This window comes from Cryptomeria japonica, chromosome 6, assembly GCF_030272615.1.
Source record: "Cryptomeria japonica chromosome 6, Sugi_1.0, whole genome shotgun sequence".
In the NCBI taxonomy this organism is placed as follows: domain Eukaryota; kingdom Viridiplantae; phylum Streptophyta; class Pinopsida; order Cupressales; family Cupressaceae; genus Cryptomeria; species Cryptomeria japonica.
The window spans coordinates 484117242-484133917 of record NC_081410.1 but is presented as its reverse complement, the minus strand read 5'-3'; positions in this window follow the sequence as shown (position 1 = coordinate 484133917).

Here is a 16676-nt window from a genome sequence, read left to right as displayed (position 1 = left end):
TGGTAAGTGTTGTAAAGTTGTTATTGATAGTGGTAGTTCAGATAATCTTGTTTGATAAGAGATGGTGAATAAATTAAAATTGGAGAGATTGAAACACCCCAAGCCTTATCAGATGGCATGGATTCAGGATGAAAATAAGTTGTTAGTAAGTGAGCAATGTTTGGTGAAATTGAAAATAGGGAATTGTCATTATAAAGTCTTGTGTGATATTATGCCTATGGATATTTGTCATCTTTTGTAGGGTAGACCTTGATAGTTTGATAGACAGGCACTAGATGATGGGAGGAAGAATACATACCCTATTATGGCCAATGGGATGAAGCAAACCTTGTTTTCTTTGGAGGAACCTTTGAAGAATGAAGTCTATATGAATGCTATAATCTATTTAGTAGATGGAAGAAAATTCATGGATGGACTCAGACATGAGAATGTGTGTTTTTCCTTAATTCCTAAGATGACTGAGAGACCAAAACTGGAAGGAGAACACCCAGAAGAGATAGGAGTTTTGCTGACAAAATATGAGGACATCATTTCAAATAATGTACCTGATGGATTGCCACCTGTGAGAAGTATTAGTCATTGCATGGACCTGGTTCCCAGAGCTAGTTTGCCTAACAAAGCTACACATCGGTTGACATTGGTAGAAAATGAAGAACTAAATAGACAATTGTAGGAGTTGGTGAAGAAAGGTTTGATCAGGGAGAGTCTGAGCCCTTTTGTAGTACCATCAATTATAGAACCTAAGAAGAATGAAGAGTGGAGAATGTGTACCGAATCAAGAGAAATAAACAAGATCACAGTGAAACCCCAGTTTCCTTTTCCTAAGATGGATGACATAATGGACGTTTGAGTGGAGAAAAATACTTTACAAAGATATATTTGAAGAGTGGATATCTTCAGATCAAGATCAGAGAAGGTGATGAGTGGAAGATAACATTTAAGACAAATGAAGGACTGTATGAATGGTTGGTGATGCCTTTTGGATTGACTAATGTACCGAGTACTTTCATGAGGCTGATGAATTAGGTATTGAATAAATTATTGGGTAAGTTTGTTATTGTATATTTGGATGACATTCTGATTTTCAATAAGACAAAATAGGAGCATTTGTTGCAGTTAAGACACGTTTTGCAGAGGTTGAGAGAAGATGAGTTGTTGATCAATATCAAGAAGTGTACTTTCATGAAGGATGAGTTAGTCTATTTAGGATTTATGATATCTGAGGATGGTTTAAAGATGGACCCCGAGAAAGTAAAAGAAATTGTTGAGTGGCCTACATCAGAAAGCATTAGAGAGGTAAGATCATTTCATGGATTGGCTAGTTTTTATTGGAAGTTTATCAAAAATTTCAATTCAGTTTGTAACCCTATGATTGAGACCATGAGAGGAGATCGAGACGAACTCAAGTGGACCACTAGAGCAAACAAAATTTTTAAATTGTTGAAGTAGAAAGTGACTGAGCAACCTGTGTTAGATTTATCAGATTTGAATAAAGTATTTCAAGTGGATTGTGATGCAAGTGGAACAAAATAGGAGCAGTCTTGAGTCAAGAAGGGAGAGGAGTAGATTATTTCAGTAAGAAATTGAATGATGCTTGAAGGATATTCAATGTATGATCATGAATTTTATGCCATAGTTCAAGCCTTGAAGAAGAGGCATTACTTGTTGCCTAAGGAGTTTGTGTTGTATATAGATCATCAAGCTTTGCAGTATTTGAATAGTCAGAGTAAGTTGAATCAAAGACATATGAGATGGGTAGAATTCTTGCAAAGTTACAACTTTGTGTTAAAGCATAGAAGTGGGAAATATAACAAAGTTGCTGATGCATTGAGTAGGAGAAGGAATTTGCAGATAGAGATGAGAGTGACAATATTAGGATTTGAAGATTTGAAGACCTTGTATGTTGATGACCCAGATTTTTCATAACCTTGGAAAGCATGTAGAGAACCTGTTATGGTAGACAGAAGAAAATGGTTGGATTATTTCATTCAGGATGGGATGTTATTCAGAGGAGTTCAATTGTGCATACTTAAGAGTTCTATGAGAGAATCTGATAAAGGAGAAACATAGTGGAGGTTTAGCTAGACATTTTGGCAATGACAAAACAATAGCTTTGGTGATTAAGCAATGCTTTTGGCCCCAGATTCATAAGGATGTTAGGAGATATTTGCAAAGTGGTAGAGTTTGTCAAGTTGCAAAAGGTAGTAGTCAGAATGTGGGATTATATAAACCTTTGGCAGTAACGGTAAGACCTTGGGAGGATATAAGAATGGATTTTATACTTGGATTGCCTAAGACATCGAGAGAGAATGATTCTATATTTGTGGTAGTGGATAGATTCTTGAAGATGGCTCATTTCATACCTTGTAAGAAGACATCAGATGCATTTCATGTAGTAGACCTATTTTTCAAGGAAGTGGTGAGATTGCATGGATTACCTAAGTGCATAGTTTCAGATAGAGACACTAAGTTTGTTGGCTATTTTTGGAGAACACTTTGGAAGAAGATGAAGATGGATTTGAAGTTCAGTTCTACTTTTCATCCATAGACTAATGGACAAATAGAAGTTGTTAACTGGAGTTTGGAAAACTTGTTGAAATGTTTAGTGGGAGATAAAACCGAAAGTTGAGATTTGATCCTTGCACAAGGAGAGGTTGCCTACAACAATTCAGTGAATAGAAGTACCAAAAGAACACCTTTTGATATGGTTACTGGAGTGCATCCTAGAAGTGTATTAGAATTAAGAGACATTAGCAGTGAAGACTAGAGAAGTTCAGAAGTAGAAGACTTTGTAGATCACATGGCAGCATTGCATATTCAGGTTAAGCAACATTTGGAAGACATGAACAACAAGTATAAGGAGAAGATAGATGAGAAGAGGAGACATAAGGAATTTGTATTTGGCAATGGTATATTTGAGAAAAGAGAGATTCCCAGTTGGAACTTATAATAAATTGCAGATGAAGAAGTTTGGACCTTGTAGGATTTTGAGGAAGTTCAGTTCTGGAAATGCATATGAAGTGGAGTTACATGATAGTCTGAGTATTTCACCTATATTCAACATTGTAGATCTTCATGAGTATCATGAACCAGAATTCAGTGAGAACAGTTGTAGACTTGGAGAAATAGTTATCTCAGAAGGAACCAGATCAGATTAAAGATATTTTGGATAGTCAGATTGGGCGTAGTACCTGGAGCAGTCAGTATAAGGAATATTTTGTGAAGTGTAAGGACAAACCAGTTAAAGATTCATCTTGGATTTCTTAAGAAGAGGTAGACTGCCTTGGTTTTCCTTTGACCCTAGAAAAGTGAGAGGATCACTTTTTCAATAACCCCAGATGTCTAATGCAAGAGCATCCTCGGTTCATTGCAATCTTGCATCAACCAAAAACATTTTCCTTTCTATTTTCTTTTATGTTTGCAGTTTTAGTTTTCCTTTCTGTGTGTCTTGGTTTTGGCTCGCCGGATCCTGTGGAGTTGGATTCTACTTGAAGACTTGATCATCTTTCTTTCTTCTAGATCGCATCACATTTGGATCATTTTTTTGGCAAGATATCACTACCGGTTTCCATGATAGTTTCCTTTTATCGGTTGACAATCCTTTGTTACCAATTGCCTGGACCTATTATGGTGATCTACCAGAACCCCTTTCGAAGCTTGCAAAGAATTGGGCATTGATTTGGATGTTCCTTGGCATGTGGATGAGCTTTTCCCATGATCTATGTTTCATCCTTTGGATTTTCTGGAGGAATCTCTTGGTAGAGGCCGACCTTGTTATTTTACATGTTAGGTCTTGTTCTTCATGTTTTGATCCCTTTTGGGCCAACTGGATCCTTTAGATCAATATATCTATTTATAATTATGCATTAGAATGTAATCAACTAGAGAATAAAGTATCTAGACTATGCGTAGAAGATAAAACTTAAGATTCAAGGTCTCAGTTGTGACCTATTGTACCAGGCCTGTGAGCCGGTATGTTGTAACCCAGTTGTTGTCAGTTGGATGTAGTCAAATTTTATGCAATAAAACAATCTATTCTGCATTGTCTCCATCATATCTTTGTGTTTTTGTTGTGTTTACTCTTGTTGACTAGTCCGGATTGATCTCTTTGAGGTCCCTTCTCACCGGTGAGTACTTCAAGACACATCACCCTTGGGATGACCTTGAGCAGTAAATCCTTTGAGCCACTATAGAAATCAGGTGAGAGCTAAAGCTGTAGCCTTGGGTGTATCTATTCCTTTAGTGTAACTTGCTGAAAGGACATATGGGCCCCACTGTGAGTTACTAGGCTCTTAAGTGAGTCACTGTAGAATGAACTTACATCTAAAGACATCGAACATTACTAGATACCTCTTATTTTAGAAGCCCACCCGTTCTATTGATTCAAGATATTTGTGAAAAGTTTAGTGCAAGAGCATAGAAGGTTTTTCTCCTAAGATACTCACCATACATATTTCCTTGAGTAGAAATAGGGCTTTTTGAAAAGCTACTTGTACCTTGATGAAAGTGGTGACTCCCCTATTATAGGGACCACCTATCTGTTATGCTTGTGCAAGACTTAGTATATCACATCCTTACCTGCCACGACGGGATACATAAGGTATGTAGTACCAAAGTCAAAGAAATATCAAGCTGTGGGATGAAAATATCGCAATTGGCCATTACCTTAGGGGTAAAAAGTGTTTGAGTTTTCTTTGTCTTGTTTCATACCAGTGGAAATTTGGGCCGAATTTAGGCCTATGAACATACACACATTATCACGATCAAATTTTTTATGATTGGGTTGATTTAGACCCACACCTTTTGTGCCATTTTGAAAAGGGCAGGAATATGTTCTTGTGTGCTTGATGTGTTTTTCTTGTCAAATGAATCAAGCATTTGAAACAAGTTACACCCCAACAATGATCTAATCAAACAAAATAAACATTATTGAAAAAGCCATCAATGATTCATGTTTGGAGATCTCTCAAATATGCCAAGAAGTCAATTTATTGAAAAAACAAAAAGAAGAAAAGTGAAAAGAAAACCCAAAATAAAATAAGCTTCTTGTACAATAACCACAAACTTTTGTTGAAACATCGTACTCTCATCCATCGATATCACATTTTTTCTCACGGTTTCACTTACGTTTTTGAACTAGAACCCCTCACATCACAAGCTTTATTTCAAAGAAGAGCTCTATCATATTGTCACAATCATGATCAATGCATTCCTCCATCATACATTCCACAACCCACAATCACTTATTAAAGATTCTTAGGTTCACATAATCCTCCTACATTTTCTTAAGTCACTCACTTCTAATCATTTCCAAAATCAATCATCAAATTCATAGTCCCTTAGTAGAGATCCCAAGGTTCACATTCATTCCACAATTCATGATCACCTAATAGAAATTAAAAGGTTTACACTCATTTAAAAGGTCATCATTCCAAAACATCAAAAATCCATTCAACTCTCAACACAAAGAGATCTTGTCCTTAGTTCTTTTGGATATTGCTAATCACAACAACAAAAATACTCTCTAGTGTGTCTCTACATCTAGGATCAATCATCCTAAGGGGCATTACTAAGCATCATATAAAAGGATCCACTTTTTATGCATCCTCATGGTGGCTTTTTATCCACTTATCACAGCACAATCATAATGCCCATTTTGATCTATCATATCTACATCCATCATCCATGTTGTTATGCTAGTTGAGAGAATTCCACACTTAACCCCACTCAATCTCCCACTCTTCATTTGACAACCTCGAAGCAATACAGTTTTTGGAGATGGGGAGGACAAGGAAGACCAAAATGGCATAGGGAGCATCATGAGTGAAGTCTTTCTTTATGTTCATGTTTCTCATTTATGCTTTTTCATACTTTCTTGATATCGCCTTTAATATGGTTTTGATTTATATTGACTACTAATCTTGCCTTTAACCCTTTTGATGTGATACAACATCCACACACCATAATTCAAAGATTATGTATATTTGAAAGCCACCATCAGTTTTTCTATATTCAAAGCAGTAAAACAAAAATGTGCTTAAAGAAGTTTTTTCTCTTAAGAGTAAGACAAAGTTTTCCTAAAAGATCCTGTAACAAAGCCAAGTCCATCTATTTAAAACATTTAAGAGTAATGTTTTTTTGAAGATAACTGCTATTTAAAAATAAATCTTTAGGCCTCACAACCAATAATTAAGAAAAACAATAAAACAATAAAACCATGAAATTGCCACCGCCTACTCAGTTTCTAGTTTGTTATCACCAATGATCTCCACCTCTTGTCCAACAGGTGCCACTTCCTGGGACTTGAGTCTTTGTCTATACTTATGATACCTGTTCACTATTGGCTCCATGTTTGGGTCTTTTGGTATTGTTGTGATGCACAGTCTTGTTCTCCATTTTGAAATTAACCCGTTGATAGTGGCTATGTTCTTGTGCATTTCATCCATCTCAGACTCAAAGGCAGTGGTATGCATTTGCAAGTGACACAATCCTTCCGTCATTAATATGGTATTATTCCCTAGGATGTTCTACTAATTTTTAGTCATTAATATGGCATGATTTAATGACATGATATCTACGACCTCCTTTGAAAGCACAAATATGCTTCCATTCTCTTTCCTATTCTGTTGTATCTCGGCTAATAACTCCCTTCTTTTATTCCAAATATTCACCTATAACACTCTAAATTTAGTGATGTAATTGACACCAGCTCTATACATTTCATCTATCCACTCAGTGATAGCTTTAGCATACCCCAAATTACCTTTGACCTTTTTCATAGTGTCCGAATCAAGTCCCATTACATGCAAACTTGAAGCCTCCCCAATACCAGGATTTATGATAGATGAAATTAAATAGTTCAATGACTACACTTGGGATTGCAGCTCCAAGTTCTTTTTCTTCTATTCTTGGGCCCTTTTAAACAATGCATGGACTGAAAAGTCAGCATGATAAGCATCCCCTTCTAAAGTAGAAAGTCCCATTTCCACATGGTTGATCTTATAATCATTTTCTGTTATGTCACTTGCATTTATGTCCCTAACAGGGTCAACAATTTCTAGGAGTTGATGACCACATACAAAGTCAAAAAAGATCTGAGACATTCACTTAGCCTTTTTAGGCTTGCAAGAACTTTGTAACAACAATGCAATTGTATCTATCTCACTTGAAAAAAGGGTGGACACTTTTCTTTTCTTTTCTACCTATATTTCCAGCCATGTTGGAGAGGTTGTTTCAAGTCTTGATCCTTTATTAAGAGTGTTAGGAGTATTTTGCATAGAAGAGGAAGGAATTTAAAGCAAATTAGAAAAATAATTATCATCAATTATCTGTTGGTAAATACCTTCAAAATCAACGCGCGATGATTTCCCTTTTGGTGGCATAATTTTGTCATCCCACTCACAGGTCGATTTCAATCTGGTAGGGGTTTCTTCAGGTCTCTCACCATCACCACTTTAATGAGAGATTCACTTTGGTAACCTATCTACAAAATTAGTTGTTGATGTTGGAATGGGGGAAGAGGAAATTTCCCCTTGCTCTCTATGGGATGATGACCTTTGGCTTTATGAGGAGCCAACTTGTTGCTTCCACTTACCATTTAACCAGTCAAATATCTTCCTTAACACTAAAGTAGTGCAAACCATTAGATATGAGACCTCTTCCTTAGACCAATCAATTTTTGTGGGGGCCACATTAGCAAGAGTATGATACTCTGGGTCAATAATGACCTCATCTTCAACCACATCATCAGGAATATTAAAGGAAACACCAAAAGTGTGGATTTGCTACAAAGAGAGCCTCATGAAACTTCTCTTAAACACTTCAACATCATCTAAATAATCCTCCCTTAAATCTTCGATTGCAGGCCAATGCATGTAACCTTTAGCTCTGTACAAATAACGCTTGACATGTCCCTTACTGTGAAAAGTACTTCTAGATGATAGAGATAGAAAATGAAACTTCTCTAGAATTGTTTCCATGGCCTTAGCAGTGCTATTTGTTTTGCAAGAAAAATAAGTTGTAGATAATGGGAAGGAGTATCCTTTCTTCCCCATGTTTAGGTATTTAACATTTACAACAACCATCTAACGACAAAATTTTAAAAATATAATATAATCAGATGTGAATCAAGGCAATTTTAGCGAGGCCTTTTCAAAACCCCCAATTCTGAGGTATGTGAACCTATCGAATTGGGTGTAGAAAATCCCAAATTTTATCAGAAAGGTAGCAGAGTCATGCAAAATCCATAGGCCAGGGTTTCCTTCTAATTTTCTAACCATACCCATTGAGAACACATCATTGACATGGGAAAAAGCTTGCATACCCTTTTACATGGTGAGTTGGAGGAATTTTTTGGTAGACAGGTGTGAATGCAAGGATAGGATGATGCAATTCCAGGCTTGACCAAGCAGACTCTTGATTAGATAGGACGAAAAATAAGATATAAACACATATGGAAAATTAGGGACTGAAGGAAATTTCACATTTATTCATTCAAGTGATAGCTAATGATAGAGGCCCAGTCAATAAAAATCCTAGGAGCACAAATTACCATAATGAAATGACACATCCAAAACTCTAAAGAATCAGTGCAAGAATTTCTTACAACATGGTGCAAGAGGGTTATAATTTCTGCAACTTCATCCTTAAAGTGCATCCTTTTTAATTTGGCAGGCAATTGAGACTTACCTCCCTTTTTGGACTTTAACCAATTCCTTGCAATGTAGTCCATACACTAGTCCCTATGCATTTAGAAATACTCTTCGCTAGCTTGAACAAACATATTTTCAGTGGCTTCTCTCTAAGGAAGGCACAAAACGCAAGAGAGGCTTTTGGAATTAATTCATGCAACAACCTTACAGCCTTATGCTCAATTTATTTTGTCTCTAGGTTGTATCTTTCAGAGCATGCAATAATTAAATCTATGTAGGGAACACCAGACAAAAAAATAGCCGTGAAGGGCAAACGACACTGAAAAATTCTCTCCCGTAGCGGAGCTCTCTCGCTTCCTTTAAGCTCTTGCAGAAAAGTTTCTAAGTTCAATTTCTCTACCTCTATGTCTCACAAACCCACCCAGTGATTTTGTATCACACTCTGCATGGACACAAGCTAGATAATGCACCTTGTGAAAACTAAAAAAATGAAAGCTGGTTCAAAAATAATCCGCCACCCTGTATGTGTGCTCGAGTGATGTGACATGCCTTAAATGTTGCATTTACTTTGTCTTTGAAAATGGTCCTTTAGTTCGGCTTATTCCTATTGACAAAGCAAACAACATTAGTCCATACAAAGACTTGACACAAAGGCGGTGCCCCAAAACCTAGGTGAAACTTGAGAAGTCTCTCAGTCGAGAAAAATATGAACTTATGAACCTACGGTCAGGACATAAGATTTTCATATCCCTTGCTAGAGAGACCGAAGCATAAGACAACATGAGGACAAGTTATCATTAACTTTCAAAACCTTCTAACCTCGTGACAAGCTTAGAAAAGGGACGTATCACGCGACATATCTTTGAAAACTCATAAAGCCCGCGACTGGAAGCTTAAAACATGAAGCGATAAGGAACACTTAGGAATAATTAGATGGTGACTCCAAATTTAAAAAGGGGGTAACATATTGGCTTTGAATGGGGACAAGGACTATTAGGACATAGAGGATCTCAAAAAAATTGGCATAAACCTTATTCATCGAGCAACAGAGATGAAAGAAAACAAGACACAGACTAAAATTGCTCATCTTTAATGGTAAGGGAAAAGAACTCTCTAATCCATAAACTAACTGAAAGGGAGACATGCCAATATCTCTTTTGTACATTACTCTATTAGCCCATAGATCATCATATAGCTTTTTATGCCACTCCCTCTCATTCTCATCAACTAAATTCTTAATGATGGAGATAAGATTCTTATTGCTAGACTCAACCTATCCATTCCCCTAGGGATAGTAATCTGAGGAGTGTGCCACATTTATGCCATTCTCATGGAAAAATAAGGTAATTTTAGTTGATAAAAAATAACTGGCATTGTTAGAAACCCATTTCTTAGGTACTCAAAATCTCACCAGGATGTTCTCTTTCAAAAAATTGCACACCACCTCAGAAGAAGTATGCTTTATAGGGATGGATTCTACCCATTTGGTAAAATAATCAGTAGATGTTAAAATATGAGTATGTCCAGCCCAAGAATGTGGATTAATTGGGCCTATAAAATCAATGCCCCACTGCTGAAAAGGTCCATCAATCACAATAGGTCTCAGGGGTAAAGCAGCTAGATAAGGTCTACTAGTGAACATTTCACACTTCTCACACTTGGCTACCCATTCATATGTATCTTTGAATGTACTTGGCCAATTAAAATTTTGATGAAGAATCTTGAGAGTTGTTATAGAAGGAGAGAAGTGAACCCCACATGCCTCACTATGAAAGAATTCCAACAACTTCTTCTATTGTTGTTTGTCTGCACATCTCAGGAAAGTATCGTCAACTCCTCTTTTGTACAAATTTCCTTCCTAAAGAACATACCTTCTAGCCTTGAGTTCCAAATTATTTTTTTCCTTTGGGGACAGATGAGGAGGGCGATCTCCATACATCAAGAAGTATGATACATCTGAGAACCTGTGTGGGAGAAAAAGTGACACTAAGCAAGCATGCCCTAATCTCACTTTCAACCACACACTTGTGGAATACGAAAGAGCCTAGAGGTATCACACAATTGGCTACTTCTTCTTGTAGAAGAGAGAGCCACGGGCTACCTATTAGGATTTCTATTCCTTTGTTGCAATTGAAAAATGAAATGATGCAAGTTCAATCCCTAACCCCAAAGTGCAAGTATGAACTAATAACAAGATTGCAGAATTGAACTTAAACAATGGAAAGCTGTAAACACAAGGACAAGACAAGATTGAAAATGCATACCTGGAGTTAAAATCTGACTGAAAATGTTTGGGACGGGGGCGCGGGCGCCACTGTCCTAATTCTGCCCCTGAAACTGCTCCGGAAACTGCTGTTTTGCAACCTGGAAAAGCTGTCAAAAATGCTGAAAATGTTGTCTGTCAGGAGGACCAGGGCGCCCAACGCCCCTGTCCTGGCAGGACTAGGGTGCCCCACGCCCCTGTCCTGGTCTTTTGCTCTGAGATTTGGTGTGAAGTTCGGTCTCCGTCTGCTTCTTCCGGATCTGTAACTTGCAGCGTCGTCCGAATTCTGAAACCTGCACTTATATCTGAAAAGGTGTGGTGGGCGGCTATATAGGGTTTTTCCTTAGTCAAATCCCCACTTCGGTGATTTCCACCTCCACGAATAGCCAAGTTGTATTGTAAAATGTATTGTGTGTGCAGACCTAGTGTGTGTGCAAGGTCCTTAAATGCAAGAAAGCAAACTAGAGCAACCTAAAAAGTAAACCCTAATTGCTTGTAAATGATAATTTAAATGCTCTAAATCAAGATGCAAAGTGATCTAAAGCATGAATAAAGGATATATTGAAGCTTATGCAAAGACATGAAAACAACATGAAATCATACCCAACCCTCAAGGGAGGAGTACAAGCCAATCTTCAGTCGGTAATCTCCTATTGTTCTTCAATGTCTCCCAAGCCCTAAATGAATGAAATTGATGAATGCTTGATGGATGGATGTTGAATGTTATTGAAGTCTTCAAAGATCTGCTCTTTCACTGCATAGAAGGTCCTCGAAAGCCAAAATTCCGATCCTTTCAAATGAAGAAAGAGAGCTCTTATATATGAAACCCTAGGTCTTAATTTCAACTTTTGGCCGACCTAGAGATTGAATATCCCGCCAATTTCTTGGGGTTAAGCTTTATTTTATGATTGGATCGTGCTCCTAAAATTTCGGGAAAAATGTCCGGGACCATGTGCACTCCGGGCGCCATGGTCCCGACAACTTTTCACCAAATTTTCAGGGCCATCGGATATGATGATTTTAGAGAGAATCCTGAAGTTACAAGTGATTTCGAGATGTTTTGACCCCCGAAATTAAGCCCCCAAGTTCAAAATAGGACCTAATTAGGGTTTTTGATTAAATGATGTATAGGAGGAATAAAATGAAAAGGGCACACTTTAATGAAAGGGCCAAACTTTATGATATGTAAGATGATGAAATAGAACCTTAGACGTAATTAATTTGATTAATTAAGTGCTAAAGGGGAAATGCAATGCAAAATGCAAAATGCGCCAAGGCGGGTGCTAAACTAGGTGTGAAATTGTACCACCCTAGCAAGTGCGTACAATTTACGACGCTACAGAACCATTTATCCATTGTGCTAGTAAACAACACCAAAGGGACATTTTCTTCTTCAGAGGGCTTAATTTTTGCAATTAACTTAGCTAAGCCTTTTCCTCTAACCAAATTAGTGGGTTTAATATTCACATTGTATTCCTACACTTTGGCTATCTAGGAGCCCCTTTTATTACACCCGATCTCCTGCTAAGTAAGGATAATTTTCACAACTACCTCCGATACAAAAACAACAACATGAGAGTGTAAAATATAGTACCCAACACTCTTAAGAGCCTTAACTACAACATAAGCATGTTTCTCAAGAGAAGAATAACTCAACTCATACTTCTTCAAAGGAATACTCATAAAAGATATCTGGGCTTCAATGCACTATTCATTCTTTTGCAACAATATATCCGACAAGGTATGCTCTGAGGCATATGAATATATAATGAAACCTTTATTGAAATTAGGGTATATCAAGGTGGGTACATTTGCATTTGTCACCTTTATATATCCAAAAGATTTTTTTCCCTTAGGGATCCACTTAAAAGGAAGGATGGTTTTTCATCATCTGTGCTATGGGTTTAGTTAAGTCAGTAAAAATCAGGAACAAACCTCCTTAGGAAATTCACTTGACCAAAAAATGACTTGATACCATCTTTATTTGTTGGTAAGATCAACTGCATAATTTCCTTCACTCTTTTGGGGTCAATCTTGATTCCTTCCTTTGAGACAATATGACCTAAGAGTTTCCCTTTAGTAACATTGAAGATAGACTTCTTGGGGTTCAAAGAAACACCTTCTTCCCTGCATCGCTGTAGAACTATCTCCAAATCATGTAGATGATTGGCTCTCTTCTTAGAGAAGATTTTCAGATCATCCAGGTAGATTACAATGATTTTATTTTTTAAATCTCCAAATGACAAATCCATAGCCCTTTGGAAGGTGGCACCAGCGTTGATAAGACCGAATGACATTCTATGATAAGAAAAAACTCTGATAGGGGTAGTCAATTTTAGAAACAATCAAGAGGGAAGACTGAGAGGGGGGTGAATCAGTCTTCACCGGAATAACAAACTTAACCACAAAACACAGATTTGATAAACTGCATCAATAAGACAGATAATAAAATTAACAACACAACACCAAGATTTTGACATGGAAAACCCGGTTAAGAGAAAAACCATGGTGGGAACCTATCCACAGTAAGATGACACTCTGTAGTAGTATGTGAAAATGTTACAATGGGGAATTCACACGCATTCAGACACATTTCCTAGAGCTCACTGCTCAAATATAATGGCCCGAAAGGCTACAACCCTCAGAGAAGTCTCATTGACTTATAATAAGAATTAAACTACAATCCGGAAGAAATAAATTGAAAGAATAGCATCTCCAAATGCCTAATTATAGTTCCAGTTAAGAACATATGTCTTCCCTGCAACACCAATCTCATCACAAACTCAACACCAAAGGATAAATCACTTGTTTGCACACAAACCTCTCTGATAATGCAGACACAACATCGACACTCAAACTACATGACTATATCACCTATATATATAATTCATGAACCTTGATAACAAGGTCGACTAAACCCTCAACCCTCTGTTACAAAATTACATCACATGATAAAAAGATCGACCGCTAGACTAATATAATGGTTTACATAGCATAGCATGGTCCTAAACCAAATTCCCAAACTGACTACTCCATCGAAAATCGTGCCAAGAAAACCGCAACACGCTACACCACCATAAATACCACATAACATGCAAATCATCACCGATTGATAAAAACCACCAAAAAATTACACAATAATCAATGTGGATTGCCAAACAAATAGGACATGACTAAGAAACACTAGCAAGCACGTTAGAATCAACTAGAACAGATGCACCAACACCACTTTTCAAATCTTCATCGGTCAACGTTTGAAAGCTCAAGAACACAACTAATCGACAACTACCACAAATAAAGATAACTTGTGGAGCACCAAACCACGATCCAATTGAAATGAATATACACGAGACCATCCCAAGCAATATCCCAAAATCTCAGCACTGGATCTGATCACACTGAAATATACCAGACTCTACAATATAGTGATCAACAAACCAAAACTACAAATCGGATCAAAAAATCTTCCCAATCCGCAATCACCGAAGCAATCACAGGAATATGTTGAAATAAAAGAAAACAACATATCCTAGTAGAAACAATAACCAACAATATCCAACAATCTCCCCCTTTGGCATTGATGGCAACATATGAATGTGAAAAATAATCAATGCAAAGAAAAGAAGATATCTCCAACAAACTCTTTCTAAGATCAAGACTTAGAAAGAATTTTTTCACATGATCTCTCTCCCCCTTTGATAGCAATGCCAAAGCTCACAATACAAAAAACCAAACTCTTTCCCCAAAAATAGAAAACATGAATCTCTCTCCCCTAGAACTATATAACTAGATCAACAAACTACTCCACCAGAGGAACAACTCCAACTCACCAATCCGGATAAGAAGATAAGGATCTAAAATCCACCGGATTGATGCAACTAATGCATCTAGTTCTCATCAAGAGTAGTGGATACCCCTAACTTCTCTCTCAAGTAGACAAATGTTAATGCAAGAAGAGGTTTAGTTAAAATATCAGCTATTTGTTCCTTTTTAGATACATACTCCAGCTTCACCTTCTCTTCACTGACTTGCTCTCTCAAGTAATGATATTTGATTGACACATGTTTAGCCTTTGAACGTTGCACCAGATTCTTTGACATGTTGATAGGACTGGAATTATCATAGTATAAAACAGTAGGCTCATCATAAATAACTCTAATATCCTTCAGCATTTGCTTCATCCAAACTACCCGAGTGCAATTACTAGCAACAACAATGTACTCAACTTCAGCAGTAGATAAGGACATTGAATCTTGTTTCTTGCTAGTCCATGAAACCAACTTCTTACCCAAAAAGAATGCTCCACCGATAATGTTGTTCCAGTCATCAACATTACCAACCCAATCAACATCAATATAGGCACATATCATGAAATCATCATTCCTAGGATACCATAATCCATAGTCCATAGTTCCCTTCAGGTATTCGAATATCCTCTTCATAGCACTGACATGACTCTCTTTTGGATCATCTTGATATCTAGCAACCATGCACACAACATGCACAATGTCTGGCCTAGTCTGAGTAAGATACATCAGTCCACCAACCATAGATCTATACAAGCTCTTATTAGCTTTAGGAGATTCACCATTCTTAGACAATTTACAACTAGTCACCATAGGAGTTCCAACCGGTTTGGAGTCATCTAGTCCAAACTTCTTCAACAATTCCTTCACATACTTATTTTGAGATATCTTTTCCAGTTTGTGCAATCTGCAAACCTAAGAAAAAATTCATTTCACCAATAATAGACATCTTAAATTCCTTCTGCATATCATTGACAAACTTCATGCTCAAGTTATCATCATCACCAAAGATTATATCATCAACAAAGATTTCAACAATTAGGATGTTATGATTTTCTATCTTAAAGTACAGATTTCTATCAGCAACACCTTTACTAAATCCCAATTTCAACAAGTATTTATCTAGTCTAGCATACTAGGCTCTAGGAGCTTGTTTCAGTCCATAAAGAGTTTTCTTCAAATTGCATACCATGTATCCTTCATCTGATAGTGAAAATCCATCAGGTTGTTCAATGTAAACTTCTTCAAGATCACCATTCAAAAAGGCAGATTTGACATCCATCTAATATACCTTGAAATCTTTATAAGCAGCATAAGAAAACAATAGTCTAACAACTTCAAATCTGGAAACCAGAGAAAAAGTCTCTTCATAATCAATCCCTTCTTGTTGTGAATACCCTTTGTAGACCAATCTATCTTTATTTCTGATAATTTCATTGGCTTCATTCAATTTATTTCTGAATACACATTTAGTACCAATAACATTCTTATCCTTAGGTCTAGGCACAAGTTCCCAAGTGTTATTATTTTCAATCTAATCTAGTTATTCTTTCATATCTCTCATCCAACTTTAATCTTTATAGGCTTCAACAACATCTTTAGGTTCAACTTTGGAAATCAAACATACTTCTTCAACATCTAACCTTCTTCTAGTCATCACACCTTTATTTTTATCACCAATAATTTGATTTTCAGAATGATTCAATCTTACATACCTTGGAGTCTTCTGATTGTTTTGATTTTCAGGTTCATGCACTCCTTCACAAGCAACATCCAGATTCACAATCTCTACCATATCATTTTGCTTGGGCTCTTTAGGCTGAATAGGGGCTAAAACAATATGTTGACCATCATCATAACCACATTATCTAATCTCTTTCCCAAGGTTCTCATCCACCTTCACATTTGCACTTTCTACTATCTTTCTCAGTCTCTTAATATAGAACTGGTAGGCCT